We start from the raw sequence: 17,002 nt of genomic DNA, 5'->3' as shown, positions 1-17,002 counted from the left end.
ACTTTCCGCTTGGAGATAGTGTGATGAAACCCATGACTCTTCAAACTTGCTAATCCTGCTAACCAGGAATGCACACTTTGCTTAGGGCACATTTAGAGTATGGGGAAGGACATAAATGCATTTGGCCCAGCGCCAACATTGCTATTGCTTCTAGCTGCTGGAGAGAATGAAAATCACTGCCATCCTCATGCCACAACCAACTCCTTCCTTACTGTATCCTGCAGCTTGTAAAAAAACTGGACAGCAAAGTTCTTGCCCCAGGATCCCCACAGTGCTGTTACAGCTGATACATTGGCAAGATATGTCTCAGTTGCTTCAAACCTCCATTCAACATGGGTAGCTGAGGCCTGCAGCCATTCTTGGAATCCAAATCCCCTTGGCCACATCTGCTATGGCTAATAACCAAGGGTGATAGGAGATACAGTCAGGAGCCGAGTCCAGTTCATGACTAGCAGTGGGCCGTGATGCCTGCTAAGAACTTTGTGTTGTGCTCAAAACCATTACCTAGCTCTTTTCAATAACCAGAATACAGTGGCACCTCGGGTTAAGTACTATAATTCATTCCGGAGGTCTGTAGTTAACCTGAAACTGTTCTTAACCTGAAGCACCACTTTAGCTAATGGGGCCTCTTGCTGCTGCTGTGCTGCCAGAGCACGATTTCTGTTCTCATCCAGAAGCAAAGTTCTTAACCTGAAGCACTATTTCTGGGTTAGCGGAGTCTGTAACCTGAAGCGTAAGTAACCTGAAGCGTATGTAACCCCAGGTACCACTGTATGTCATCCTTCCCTCAATGCAGACTATAAGATTTGCAGCATGTTGTAAAGTAAAAGCCAAAGACCATGTGAATGATGCAAACATACATTTTAATATGATATGGAGGCTTGGGATAAACAACAGGGCAGTAAGAATGGCACATGGGATAGAGAAGGATAAATGAAATATGGTATACACAAAAGAAAAACCAAAGAGAGGGTTTAGCATCAGTATTGATAACAAAGTCTCCTGCCAGGAACTAAGAGTCTGTAGGTAACTATTGCTCAATAGCTACTTCAGAGGACTTCTGATAGCATTATAGGTTCTCTTCAAGACAGTACATTGGCTCTGACCCAGACTTGTTAAACTTAGATTCCAGTCCAAATTCTATCAACTTGTCAGACAGGAGTGATCCCCAAATCTATGTGGTTTCATCTACCCAAGCTAGACAAGTTCTATTGCAAAGTCTTGTGTCCAAGGCAGTGCTTTTTTGTTGGATCTGTGACAGTTGTTTCACACAAGCTTGATGTCGAAGTCACTGAATGGTGAATCCTGACTGGTCTTGGTTTCTGATTTCAGTGGGGATTTATTCCAAAAGTGAGCACAGTTACTGAAACTTCCACAACCTTCTGGTTAACAGTCATATGCATGGAAACCACATAGCTAAATGCTGCCATCAGATTCTTGGCAGCGGCTCCATTTTCACAGTATCATGAAGACAGAAGAAAAGCAAAGGGTTGTATCCTTTGTTAACCCTGCTCAGAGTAGGCCCATAGAAATGAATGGGTTTGACCAACTGGTCCATTAATTCCAATGGGTCTATTCTGAGCATGATTTGGTTAGAGCTAAGTCAACATCTTTTATCATGCATTCAGGGATGTTGGGCTGAGCTCATCTTGGTGGGTTAGACATTGAGCCAATCAAAACTAAGACAAAATGGAGATGGTCAGGACTTGGTTAGGAAGTCTAATCCATGACTTGACTTCCTCAGAAAGAACATGAACTTCATCCTCTTGTCAGCTCCTGTCCACCATTAGAGCAGCACTTAATTTCATTTGCCTGACGTTACAGAATGAAGAATTTAGCATATTCAACTGTGACAGAAAACAGGGGAACTGAATCAGATACGGAGGAGGTGTGGAAAGGGATATATAGCTCAGGGGAAGAACTTGGTCAAAAAGACATCTGGACATGATTCCCACCCCCCACCCAGAGCTACTGAGCACCCAGAGCTCACTACAAGAAGTTGGGTGCTCAGCATTTCCAGGATCCATGCATGTAACCATGGGTTGGTATCTAGCCATTCATCTTCCTGCTGGCTGTTCTTCTCGTAACCAGTTGGGAGCATTCTAATACCTTCTGTAACCATAGGAGCTGAAAGGACGGCTGGAGAGACCTGGCAGGTTGTAGACAGAGCCAGACTCGGAGGCCTCTGAAGGAAGAAGGGCAGGGTATCTGCTCCCGCCTAGCATGCCGTAGCCGGCACACGGGTTGTATTGCTCGATGCCGAAAACTTGGTTGGGGCAGTACATCTCTGGTCCTGGGATGGTCACCACGAAGGGCGGAGGCTGGATCGTCACGGTTGATGGTGGGCATTGAAAGGCGCAGTTATTGTAGCCAAAGGAAGACATCTTGAGGTTCCGGTTTCTAGAAGGTATTATTATTATTATTATTATTATTATTATTATTATTATTATTATTTATCTGTCACCTATATACCAAATGGCTTTCAAGTGGTTTAAAACTCTAAAATAGGCTTCCTCAACCTCGGCCCTCCAGATGTTTTGAGACTACAATTCCCATCATCCCTGACCACTGGTCCTGCTAGCTAGGGATCGTGGGAGTTGTAGGCCAAAAACATCTGGAGAGCCGAGGCTGACGAAGCCTGCTCTAAAATAAATCCATAAGTAAAATATACAATAACATTAAAACAACCTTAATCATAACATCCAATACGAGGGGATTTCTTCCTTGCACAATCTTCTCATCACCCCCACCTACCCCTTTGCCAACTGCTGTTTCCCCACACCTTTGATAATAATTTTTATTGGTTTCCAGTTTCAATCCAATAATAGCCTCATTGTGACAAAAAGCAATGTATAATACAATTACTAATACCAATCGTTCAAATACCGAATTATATCATTTTTCATGCTAGAAATGATGGTTTGATGGTTTTCTTTATTTCTGCATTCCAAAATCTTATTAATTTCAATTACATTCCGGTCATAATAATAATAATCCCTTATTCAACAACTGCAATATTAATAACTTCTATTCGTTTTGACACATTAAATGATTTATAACACTACAAGCGAGGAACTCAAACTATATCCTTGTTCTTCCTGTGTGTGTCCCACACCTGACCAAACCACTTTCCCTTTACACCTCACCCATCCCCTCAGTCCCCACCCTCCCTCACAGCTCACCCAACTCTCACACCTTTTAATGAAGGGGGAGGTATATTTTTTATAGTGGCTAGCTAAACCACTATGTAATGTGCCTCCCCCCTCCAATAAACAGCGTGTCTGGACCTACCCATACTACCGTATTTTTCGCTCTATAGGACGCACTTTTCCCCCTTCAAAAATGAAGGGGAAATGTGTGTGCGTCCTATGGTGCGAAGATGCCATAGCCCCGCGACCCTCTCCCAGCTGGAGAGGTGACGCGCAGCTATGGCAGGACCCTCCTGCCATAGCCGTGCGTCACCTCCCCAGCCGGGAGAGCACGCGCGGGGCTAAAGAAGCCATAGCCCCGCGACCCTCTCCCGGCTGGAGAGGTGACACGGGGCTATGGCAGGAGCCTCTCCACTGTGCCTTTCCGCTGCTCCCTGACCTGCTCTTTGGGGCTGGTGGTGGGCTTCCCCCCGCCAGCCCCAAAGAGCAGGTCGAAAGGAACCTGAAGCCTGGAGAGCGAGAGGGGACAGTGCACACCGACCCCTCTCGCTCTCCAGGCTTCCAAGGTAGCCGCCTGAACACACCTTAAACGGCACCTTGTTTTAGAACGGGAAAACAAGAGGGGGAAAGTTTTCCCCCTCTCTGCGCAGCGCCTCCTGCTGCTTCACTGAAGGGGCGCTGGGCAGAGAGGGGGAGAATATTTTTTTTGTTCTCCCCCCTCTAAAACAAAGTGCGTCCTATAGTCTGGTGCGTCCTATGGTGCGAAAAATACGGTACTTCCTTGCCCACCTATCTGCTTGCCTTCCTGCCATTTGCTACACTGTGGTTGGTGTGGCCGCCTGCTGGAGCCCAAGCAAACTGCAGTGTGGCGACATTTTGCATTTTATGTATATAGGAAGAAAACAATCCATTTGAAAGGATAAAACTCTTCCACTGAATTACAGTCAGTGTTATTTTTCTAGAAAGAGAGGCGCCGGAACTCACCATGGACACCTCCCTTGTTCTCTTATAATGGCACAATGGCGCCCTCCTGAGAAATGCCAAAATTGAGTTCTGGTGAGTTCCAGCTGAAAAAAGCCCTGCTTACAGATGCTCCTCTCAAAATAAGGAGGCCAATCCTCATGGTTCTCAAAAAAGGACTGATTTAAATAGGAACGTAGCAAGCTGCCTCATGCACAGATACAGCATTGGTTCACATAGCTCAGAATTGTCTACAGTGACTGGCGGTAGCTCTCCAGGGTTCCAGACAGGGACCAATTCAAGCCCTATCTGATATGGGTTGTGCTGGAACCTTCTGCATGTAAATCATGGAATCACAGAATTGTAGAGTTGGAAGGGACCCTGAGGGTCATCTGGTCCAACCACCTGCCATCTCAGCTAGAGCATCCATGACAGATGGCCACCCAACCTCTGCTTAAAAACCTCCACTGTCAAACAGCTCCTACTGCCATAAAACTCTTCCTGAGCTTTCTGTTTAGTCAAACTCTCCTTTCTTGTAACTTCAATCCATTGGTTCGAGTCCTACCCTCCAGAGCAGGAGAAAACAAGCTTGCTCCCTCTTCCATGTGACAGCCCTTGAGATATTTGAAGATGGCTATCATAACTCCCTCGATCTCCTTTTTTCCAGGCTAAACATACCCAGTTCCTTCAACCGTTCCTCATAAGGCTTGGTTTCCAGACCCTTGATCATCTTGGTTGCCCTCTTCTGCACACTTTCTAGCTGCCCTATATCAAATCAGATCATTGGTCCATCACTGACTGGAAATAGCTCTCCAAGGTTTCCAACCCTACCTGAAGGTACCGTGGATTGAAATTGACCTCCTGCATGCTCTGCTATAGCACTTCCCTTAAGCAACATGTTTTACAATACAAGTTTTGAGGTTTCCTCCCTTCACTGTTATCTTTCAGGTGAGCAATGAAGAGAAGGAAATTGTCTTGCGCAAGAGCCCTTCAGACCCAAGAGATTAGATTGGCTCTGAATTTTCCTTCGGATGAACCTTCACCATCAACTCTAAAGATATTTTAAGAGTTATGGGAGCTCCTTTCAATGGCACAAAGCCAGACTGAGAAGGGGAGACACACAGAGAGAGAGAGAGAAAGAGAGAGAGAGAGAAAGAAATTTATCTTACTGGGTTCTCCAGAGACACACGGCAGAGCAGAGGGGTCGAAGCAATGGAAGGAACTGATGGTTGAGTCCAAGCCTTCCAGCAACTTTTATACTGTTTCTCAGTTAGCCCAGAGGGCATGAGGCATCCTTTCTTCCCTCTATGCTATGCCAATTAATTGCCAATGATATGTCACTTAGTGTGTCAACACACCCAAAATGACTCCAATTATTTATTGTTTACATCTGATCTTTGATTTGCCCAACAGTTGAAAGGAAGAAAAAATTGCCATGCATGCTGCTTTTTCCACAAGGAGGATCAGCATGCCTCAAAACCATTAAGGGATAAAGGCCCCAGCAATGACACATAGATGGACTTAAGGTGCCCTTTTGGGTGCCCTTGGATATTGCTGGAGAAATGCTGAACACAGACATATTTGGGAAACTAGAGGATTAATCTGGGGTTGTGCATCTGTGGGGGAACCAGGAGAAGACTAAGGGACATAATAGACCACATCTGCAAAGGTAAAGAACCCCTGGAAGGTTCAGTGCAGTCAAAGGTGACTATGGAGTTGTGGTGCTCATCTCACTTTCAGGCTGAGGGAGCCGGCGTTTGTCCACACACAGCTTTCCGGGTCATGTGGCCAGCAGGACTAAAACACTTCTGGCGCAACAGAACACCGTGGCAGAAACCAGAGAGCATGGAAACACTGTTTACTTTCCCGCCACAGCAGTACCTATTTATCTACTTACACTTTGACATGCTATCGAACTGTTAGGTTGGCAGGAGCTGGGACAGAGCAATGGGAACTTACTCTGTTGCGGGGATTCGAACCTCTGGCCTTCTGATCGGAAGCCCAAGAGGCTCAGTGGTTTAGACCACAGTGCCACCCGCGTCCACATCTACACCCTATATTTAAAGCAGTATGATACCACAGTCACAGCTTCTCCAGAGGATCAAGGGGGCAACGCGACATACTGACATCACACACATGATGTCATGTGATGTCCTCTGAATACTGAGGTGGCCTGGCCCCCTAAATATATATATGAGGACTGGATACCTTGTTCTAAAAATGAAGAAAGATTGTAGCTCAGTGGTAGAACACCTGTTTTGCATGTAGAAGGCCCCAAGTTCCATCCCCAGCATCTCCAGGTAGGGCATGGAAAGGCTACCCATCTGAAGCCCTGGGGAGTCACTGTCAGTCAGCAGAAATAATAGTTAACTAGTTGGCTATGATTCTATGACTACTGGTCTGATTTGAGTCCTACATTGATTGATCCTGTAGGCATCCTACTGTGGTGCAATAGTACCAGAAAGGGTTGAGCTTTTTTTGAGGGGGAAAGTAAAGCCCTGAATGTCTCTATCCCATCGTTCAGCCCAGACATTGAGGTCCACCTCTGAGGGCCTTCTGGTGATTCCATCACTGCAAGAAATGAAATTACAGGGAAACAGGCAGAGGGCCTTCTCGGCAGTGGCACCTAACACCACAATGCCTTATTTGGTTATACAGTGGTACCTCGGGTTACATACGCTTTAGGTTACAGACGCTTCAGGTTACAGACTCCGCTAACCCAAAAATAGTACCTCGGGTTAAGAACTTTGCTTCAGGATGAGAACAGAAATCATGCTCTGGCGGCGCGGCGGCAGCGGGAGGCCCCATTAGCTAAAGTGGTACCTCAGGTTAAGAACAGTTTCAGATTCAGAACGGACCTCCAGAATGAATTAAGTTCTTAACCCTATGTACCACTGTACAATGTTTTGAAGACATCTGAAGGCAGATCTGTATAGGGAAGTTTGATGTTCTATTATGTTTTTATATTTGTTGGAAGCCACCCAGAGTGGCTGGGGCAACCCAGTTAGATGGGTGGGGTACAGATATTATTATTATTATTATTATTATTATTATTATTATTATTAGACATATGTATGTGCATTCCATTGCTGATCATACCAGTGGTTCAACCACATCATTAGCACACTTCAGCCAGTGGTCAGATAGCATAACAAGGAAACCATATAGGATTTAATTAGATAATGGCTTGTCGTTTCCATATCCTCTAATCCAGGGGTCTGCAACCCGCGGCTCCGGAGCCGCATGTGGCTCTTTTACATCTTTGCTGCGGCTCCGGGGCGGATACTAGCGAGGGAAGGAGGCGCATTGTGCGCCCCGACACTCCTCACTGTGGCGGGCGCTGTACTGGCTGTGACGTCGCATGGGGGCGGTGCGTGCATTAGTCACGCACCGTCCCGACGTCACCTTCCCGCCCGCTGTCAGATCGTGGCTCCGGAGATATATTTGTTTTAAATGTCGCAATGGTTTTGCGGCTCCCAGTTGTTGTTTTTTCTTCGGAAACGGGTCCAAGTGGCTCTTTTTGTCTTAAAGGTTGCAGACCCCTGCTCTAATCACTACCACAGAAAGGTGATGAGCTGCTTGCTGTGCAAAGTTTTCATTTGCCATCTAGCTGAATTTTTAGCCATCCCATATTGCTACAGGGCAGGTGGGTTTGGCAAAGATCCTGATGTCCTTTCAGAAATGCTTTGTTGCCAGCTGTCAGGGACCGGGCTGAAGGGAACAAGATGAAGGAGGAATGGTGGAGATCACACCTTCTTCTCTTGAAGCTGCCAGAGAAGAGGGAAGCAGTATTGAATTACTGTAGTGGTTTGAGGATGGTCACAGCTCAGAGACAGGTGAACAGAATAGCTGGGAGTTGTTGGAAGAAGAGATAAGGAAAACCGAGAGAGCAGCCAGCTGCTGACATGTCATCACTGGAGAGTATTTCTGAATTCCCTACTCCCAGAACTCGGTGGTCCTTGAGAGTGCAAGAGCAAGGGACTCAGAGACAATTAACCCCTGTCGGCCTCCGTAAAGGGAGTTGCTGTTACTAGGAAAGGAGGGGGAGAGGAGCTCTGTTGGAGCAACGCCATTAACAGAGGCAGACTTCATTCCTTGTCTCCTGCTGTGATGATTGAATAAACTCCTTAGTAAGATCTCTGCTTTGTTATCTCTGCTTCTTGCTGTCATCCAGCGCAAAGGAAAGAATTCCCCGAAGCTTGACACCAGCACACCAGAAGAAAGACTCAAGATGAAGATTATGGGGAATGGGTTATATTTATCAAATATAACAAATTAGAGCAGGGGTCAGCAGACTTTTCCAGCAGGGAGCCGGTCCACTGTCCCTCAGACCTTGTGGGGGGCCAGACTATATTTTGAAAAAGGAAAAAAAGAATGAATTCCTATGCCCCACAAATAACCCAGAGATGCATTATAAATAAAAGGACCCATTCTACTCATGTAAAAACACGCTGATTCCCGGACCGTCGGCAGTCCAGATTTAGAAGGCGATTGGGCCGGATCTGGCCCCCGGGCCATAGTTTGTCTGCCCATGAATTAGAGGATGTGTGCATACTCAAACCACATTAACCAAATCAAATATGTCCAGGCAGGAGCATTGCAATAAGATGCAGAGATTCTTTGCCTCTCATCTCCTAGTCCTGCTCATAATCACATGCTGTAGCCACGCAGCAAATTTGGGCAAAAAATCCCCCTTCCGTGTTGAGTGTGCCCTGAGTGTATGGACCAGACAGGCACACTGGTATTATCAGTCACAAAACCACACTTCTGTAATGCAACAGGTACTGTAGTATGAAAGGAACATTAGAAAATGAGATAGAAGCACTAGCATTAAAATCAGGGAAACTAACACAACAGTCCCCACCTCTGAATGCACCCTGAGGGAAACTCATCTTAAACCTTCCCCAGAAATCCATCAAAGAACTCTCCTCAGCAACAAGCCAATGGTTTTGCCTCAAATTGCACTGGGGGGGGGGGTCAGTTGTTTATTTATTCATTATTTTTTAAATTTCTATACCACCCTTCATCTAAGGATCACAGGATGGTTTACAATATTAAAGCAGAAAAATACACACTGCTTTTTTCTGGGGGGGGATGCATACCCTGAACATTTTGTGAATCTTTGTACTTTTGCCCATTTACTGTATTTATTTTTCCTGTATTTATTGAACTATAAAATGGTGACTTTCTTGAGTCAAAATGAGAGAACCCCTAAACTTTTTTTTTAAAAAAAAAGCACTGAAAATACATAACAGTGACAACAAAAAACAATGATTTCCCACCACACATGGAGAGAGAGAGAGAGAGAGAGAGAGAGAGAGAAATTAAAAGGCCACCAAAGGCTTAGGTCATGGGTAGGCAAACTAAGGCCCGGGGGCCGGATCCGGCCCAATCGCCTTCTAAATCCAGCCCGCAGACAGTCCAGGAATCAGCCTGTTTTTACATGAGTAGAATGTGTCCTTTTATTTAAAATGCATCTCTGGGTTATTTGCGGGGCATAGGAATTCATTCTTTTTTTTTCTTTTCCAAAATATAGTCTGGCCCCCCAAAAGGTCTGAGGGACAGTGGACTGGCCCCCTGCTGAAAAATTTTGCAGACCCCTGGCTTAGGTGAAGAGGAATGGTTTTGCCCTGTTGTAATGTAATGAAAGCTACCAGCATGAGTTTGACCCAACTGCGGGAGGCAGTGGAAGATAGGCGTGCCTGGTGTGCTCTGGTCCATGGGGTCACGAAGAGTCGGACACGAATTTCCCCCCTCTCAAATGAAGCAAAGAATTGGCAACTGCACCATATAGCAGTTTCAAAACTTCAACCCGAGTGTGGATTTTGGGGGGCAGTTGGACAAAATAGCTTCAAGGGCATTTTTAAGCTAACATTCCTCTTTGAGGTAGAGCAGCTGTTTCATGCAAGCAATCAGTGATGCAATAGGCTTTACTAATGCAAGTCATTAGCAGTTGCGTGCAAAGCAGTCAATGCAAAACTCAATGCCTTTATCAAGGGATCCATCTTTGCCTCTCCCTCTAAATCACATCAGTTTTCCCCCCATTGTGATATGCTCTGATAGGTGGCACCCGTTTGATGTCTGATTTGCATGTGATGCTTCTGCGGATTCCATACAAACACCCTTTGATCTTTAATCTGAATGTATCTGATTCCCCAGCTGTGCGGTAATACTGCTTACAGCAGGCATTCCCCAGTACTGGTGGGGAAAATAGGGACATTTCAGGATCATCTCTGAAGCCAGGGAGGCTTTCATAATTCTGGTGGTGTCCCTGGAAAACTGGGACACTTGGAGGGTCTGGGAGTTCAATGCGCTATACGTAGGGCTAACTCTGAAGACGGTTTGGAAACTTCAGCTAGTGTGGAATTCAGCAGCCAGGTTGTTCTCCAGAACAAGATGGTTTGAGCATATTACACTGATTCTGTTTAGGGAAGTTTAGGGAAGCTTTTAATATCTGAAGGACTATTGTATTTTAATATTTTGTTGGAAGTCTCCCAGAGTGACTGGGGAAACCCAACCAGATGGGTGGGGTATAAATAATAAATAAATAAATCATCATCATCATCATCATCATACTGGTCCGACTGCACTGACTACCAATTAGTTTCCGGGCCCAATTCCAAGTGCTGGTTTTGACCTATAAAGCCTTAAACGGCTCAGGAGCACAATACCCCAAGCACTGCCTCTTTCCATATGAACCTACCCGGACCCTGAGATCATCTTCTGAGGCCCTCCTTCATATGCCTCCTCCTCGAGAGGTCCATAGGGTGACAGCTCGTGAACGGGGCCTTCTCTGCAGTGGCTCCCTGTCTGTGGAATGCTCTCCCCAGGGAGGTTCGCCTGGCGCCTTCATTATACACCTTAGGTGCCAGGCAAAATTGTTCCTTTTTAACCAGGCCTTTGGTTGACCTGATTGACATCCTATTACCTTGAAAATGTGGCTCTTTTTTGGGGGGGTGTTATTGGGTTATTGTTTTTATTTTGGTTTTTTATATTGTGGCCTTTTCTGTGAACTGCCCTGAGACCCCTGGGTATAGAATCATAGAGTTGGAAGAGACCACAAGGGCCATCGAGTCCAACCCTCTGCCAAGCAGGAAACACCATCAGAGCACTCCTGACATATGGTTGTCAAGCCTCTGCTTAAAGACCTCCAAAAAAGGAGACTCCACCACACTCCTTGGCAGCAAATTCCACTGTCGAACAGCTCTTACTGTCAGGAAGTTCTTCCTAATGTTTAGGTGGAATCTTCTTTCTTGTAGTTTGGATCCATTGCTCCGTGTCCGCTTCTCTGGAGCAGCAGAAAACAACCTTTCTCCCTCCTCTATATGACATCCTTTTATATATTTGAACATGGCTATCATATCACCCCTTAACCTCCTCTTCTCCAAGCTAAACATGCCCAGCTCCCTTAGCCGTTCCTCATAAGGCATCGTTTCCAGACCTTTGACCATTTTGGTTGCCCTCCTCTGGACACGTTCCAGTTTGTCAGTGTCCTTCTTGAACTGCGGTGCCCAGAACTGGACACAGTACTCCAGGTGAGGTCTGACCAGAGCAGAATACAGTGGCACTGTTACTTCCCTTGATCTAGATGCTATACTCCTATTGATACAGCCCAGAATTGCATTGGCTTTTTTAGCTGCCGCGTCACACTGTTGGCTCATGTCAAGTCTGTGGTCAACCAAGACTCCTAGATCCTTTTCACATGTACTACTCTCAAGCCAGGTGTCCCCCATCTTGTATTTGTGCCTCTCATTTTTTTCCCCAAGTGCAATACTTTACATTTCTCCCTGTTAAAATTCATCTTGTTTGTTTTTGCCCAGTTCTCTAATCTGTCAAGGTCATTTTGAAGTGTGATCCTGTCCTCTGGGGTGTTAGCCACCCCTCCCAGTTTGGTGTCATCTGCAAATTTGATCAGGATGCCCTTGAGTCCATCATCGAAGTCGTTGATAAAGATGTTGAATAAGACCGGGCCCAAGACAGAACCCTGTGGCACCCCACTAGTCACTCTTCTCCAGGATGAAGGGTGGTATATAAATTCAATCAACAACAACAACAACAACGTTTGGAGGGCCATGAGCTCCCTGTCCCTGATTTACATCTCTGTAAATGTGGTTGGCGCTAATGTGGTCTAAACTACAGAGCCTAGGGCTTGCCAATCAGAAGGTCGGCGGTTCAAGGCCCTGCGACGGGGTGAGCTCCCGTTGCTCGGTCCCTGCTCCTGCCAAATTAGCAGTTTGAAAGCACGTCAAAGTGCAAGTACATAAATAGGTACTGCTCTGGCAGGAAGGTAAACGGCATTTCCGTGCACTGCTCTGGTTCGCCAGAACCGGCTTAGTCATGTTGGCCACAAGACTGTATGCCGGCTCCCTTGACCAGTAAAGCGAGATGAGCGCCACAACTCCAGAGTCATCCACGACTGGACCTAATGGTCAGGGGTCCCTTTACCTTTAAGTGCATTTAATATGTTTCCCCTGATTGATTGTGATATAGTCCTACAGCAGTGATGCAGGGAGCTGGTTCCCAGTAGATGGTCCTGAACTAAACCTCCCATCCTCCCTGACTTATGGCCATGCTGTTGGGATGTTGTGCATGCAACATCATGTGCCATGCAATGCCATCCACCCCCTTCTCCAGAAGCTGGAGCCTCTTTGAACTGGCATGATTCCAATTGACGGCACAAGATGTATCTTGGAACTGTGTCAGCTACACTGAGAACAGTTGCTGAGAGACTTACTGCTATGCTTACTCCCAATGTTTGTTTGCCTGCACAGGTGCTGCTTGAGTGGGCGTCAGTTTATGGTACAGAAGCGAGCCTGGTTCTGGAATGCTTCAGCCGTTTGGAAACCTCCTTATGAAGATTTGATCCACGTAGGAGTTTAATCAAGGTGGATCCTGGTTTCAGAGACTGCCGACCGAGGGGTAGGGTTCACAAGCCCTCGAGGTTCCTTTGTTCTGGAGAAGTAATGCAATGAATCACTGCAAAGTGCTGTTAATTAGTCTAACTGCAATTAATTGGGATTAAGTAGGGTGAACAACCATTTCTGATTCTCCTAAAACAGGCAAGGAAAATGACCAAGATGTCCTGGATGAATGAAGGAAGTTGAAATCTGTGAACAGAAATTTTCTGTGAACTCCCCTAAGACCTCTGGGTATAGGGCGGTATAAAAATAAAATAAAATAAAATAAAATAAAATAAAATAAAATAAAATAAAATAAAATTCACCTTACATCGAGTTGGCCCATTGGCCCAGTTTGCTGGGTGTTTTCTATACTGGACAGGTGAGAAATTAATACAGTGGTACCTTGGGTTAGGAAGAAATATCAACAACCTCAGATATTCAGATGAGACAACTTGATGGCAGAAAGTGAGGAGGAATTAAAGAACCTGTTATTGAGGGTGAAAGAGGAAAGCGCAAAATATGGTCTGAAGCTCAACATAAAAAAAAAAAACGAAGATCATGGCCACTGGTCCCATCACCTCCTGTCAAATAGAAGGGGAAGAAATGAAGGCAGTGAGAGATTTTACTTTCTTGGGCTCCATGATCACTGCAGATGGTGACAACAGCCATGAAATTAAAAGTCGCCTGTTTCTTGGGAGAAAAGCAATGACAAACCTAGACAGCACCTTAAAAAGTAGAGACATCACCTTGCCAACAAAGGTACGTATAGTAAAAGCTATTGTTTTTCCAGCAGTGATGTATGGAAGTGAAAGCTGGACCATAAAGAAGGCTGATCACTGAAGAATTGATGCTTTTGAATTATGGTGCTGGAGGAGACTCTTGAGAGTCCCATGGACTGCAAGAAGATCAAACCTATCCATTCTGAAGGAAATCAGCCCTGAGTGCTCACTGGAAGGACAGATTGTGAAGCTGAGGCTCCAATACTTTGGCCACCTCATTAGAAGAGAAGACTCCCTGGAAAAGACCCTGATGTTGGGAAAGATGGAGGGTGCAAGGAGAAGGGGACGACAGAGGACAAGATGGTTGAACAGTGTTCTCGAAGCTACCAGCATGAGTTTGACCAAACTGCGGGAGGCAGTGGAAGAGAGGAGTGCCTGGCGTGCTCTGGTCCATGGGGTCACGAAGAGTTGGTCACGACTAAACGACTAAACAACAACAACCTTGGGTTAAGTACTTAACTCGTTCCGGAGGTCCATTCTTAACCTGAAACTGTTCTTAACCTGAAGACCACTTTAGCTAATGGGGCCGCGCCACCGGAGCACTATTTCTCTTCTTATCCTGAAGCAAAGTTCTTAACCTGAAGCACTATTTCTGGGTTAGCGGAGTCTGTAACCTGAAGCTTATGTAACCTGAAGCATATGTAACCAGAGGTACCACTGTACTGGTTAACATTTTAACTAAGGCATGTATACTGAAACTATATGAGAATTGGAATGTAGCTATCCTTTGATACATCACATGTCTCCAAATTCTGCACTGAAGCTCTCCAACCCCACCCCACCCCAAAAAAGAATCCCAGGTTGTATCCAAAGTTGGTCCAACGTAGAGTAGAAATGAATTGAATTGACTCACTTAGGTCCATTGATCTCTACATACAAAATACCCACTGTGTACAAAATACACAAATTTATTACTTACTGTTATTGTTGCATTTCAATCCCACCTTTCCTTCAAGCTCAAGGCTAAGGTACTAATGTTCATGTAGGCATCTGTATAGGGCTGGCATTTATAGGTAATATGTTAAAATGTAGCAAGGACAATGAGTTCCTCAGACCACTGCCTAAGAGTCGTTGGGTATTTATCCTTCCAGGCTCAAAGCACCTGACTGACCACAAGGGCTCACAAAAACCATTTTTATTGTCCTGGTGCTGATAGAAATATAGTTTAAAAGCACATGAACATCTGCAAACGTCAGTGATTTTGCTGGTACAAAATTGATATGGACAACAACTTTGGACTCAGTTAGGTATTTTCAGCATGAGACCTCCAACATCTATCAGTATAGGACAATGCCTTCCTGTAGAGACATTGCTAGAGTATAAGATGCCCAAAGCATTATTCTTTGCTAGAGCAACCATGTCCGTTTGTGCTGTAGTTTGCTCCCATTAAGTCTTCTCCTTTGGTTAGAGTGTGGTGCTGATTAACGCCAATGTCGCAGGTTTGATCCCCGTATGGGACAGCTGCATATTCCTGTATTGCAGGGGGTTGGATGAGATGATCACCAGGGACCCTTCCAACTCTCCTCCTCCTCCTCCTCCATGTCATCATCATGCTTTGGACTCATCATACAGCTCTCATCATCTCTAGTTGACATGGTGACTGAGGATTCTGGGAGTTGTAGTCCAACAACATAGGGAGAGCGCCACCTTCACTTACTCTGGTTAAAACAATCAATGGCTTCCTGGACGGTGCTTCCACGAGACAGCCATAAGGAGCCTGAAAACTCATTCAGAGTTATCAATGGTTTGCTTGGAGGACAAGCTCATCCTGAAGCAAAGTTCTTAACCCGAGGTAATATTTCTGGGTTAGCGGAGTCTGTAACCTGAAGCGTATGTAACCTGAAGCGTATGCAACCCGAGGTACCACTGTATTATTATTATTATTATTATTATTATTATTATTATTATTATTACTATTCAGGTAAGAGCCTGGCAATTTTGGAATTCAGATGGAGATGTTGGCTTCTTCTCAACATTCTGGGAATAGGGGACCTTTATCCCTGTAGATGTTGCTGAAGTACAACTCCCATCAGCCCTACCAAGCATGGCTAATGGTGGTGGATGGAGATTCAGGGACATCTGGTGGACCAAGGTTTCCTAACACCTGATTTACGCAGGCTCCTTGCCTGTGGATAATTTTCAGCCCTTTGGTGCCATCTGCTGCCCACACTGGGTCATAGTTCAGTGGTAGAGCAACTGCTTTGCCTGCTGAGAACCAGAGGTTCAATCTCCGGGTTGCACTGAGAGAAGAAGATCCCCAAAACCCTGGGAAGCCATTGCCAGTCAGTATAGATGATGGATAGTTAGATGAATCTTCTTCTTCTTCTTCTTCTTCTTCTTCTTCTTCTTCTTCTTCTCCTCCTCCTCCTCCTCCTCCTCCTCCTCTTCCTCCTCCTCCTCTTCCTCCTCCTCCTCCTCCTCCTTTTACAATGGCAACAAAAGAGTGAGGGAGGGGATTGGGAAAGGGGAACAGGGAATAAGAGACTAAGAACTTATCCCTACCATCTCAAAATGTGCCTTGTAGGTTGGCTTTTCCTTCATTTTTAAAAGGCAGGAACCACATCACTTTTTAACTTATTGGATGTATGTGATTCTTTTCTAGCCTAAAATCCAGGTTTCAGCCAATTGGCGGCAATGCAAAAAGGTTTCCTAAATTGATTACATGTCACTGTGCCATGTAATGTATCTCTGTATATCTGAAGGAGTGTCTCCATCCCCATCGTTCAGCCTGGACAGTGCCGAGGGCCTTCTGGCGTTTCCCTCAGAGCAAGAAGTGAAGTTACAGGGAACCAGGCAGATGGCCTTCTTGGTAGTGGCGCCCGCCCTATGGAATGCCCTCCTGTCAGATGTCAATGAAATAAATAACTATATAGCTTTTAGAAGACATCGGAAGGCAGCCCTGTATCGGGAAGTTTTTAATGTTTGACGTTTTATTATGTTTTTATATGTGTTGGAAGCTGCCCAGAGTGGCTAGGGAAACCCAGCCAGATGGGAGGGGTATAAATAATAAAACTGTTGTTGTTGTTGTTATTTAGGGTTGCCATTTGTTCGGAATTTCCTGGACATATCCAGAATACCGCAGTCTGCAGCAGTGCCCAGGTGGAAATCAGCAAAAATGTCCATGAAAATCCGAACGTATGGTGACCCAGGTTGGAAGTTTTGTTTTTGCCGAGTTCCCATAAAAATAGCACAAAAACATCTTTTTGTGTGTGAC

The sequence above is a fragment of the Podarcis vaucheri genome (assembly GCF_965113315.1).
Source record: "Podarcis vaucheri genome assembly, chromosome: 16".
NCBI classification, from domain to species: domain Eukaryota; kingdom Metazoa; phylum Chordata; class Lepidosauria; order Squamata; family Lacertidae; genus Podarcis; species Podarcis vaucheri.
The sequence above is the reverse complement of the archived record's forward strand: the minus strand, read 5'-3'. Positions refer to the sequence as shown.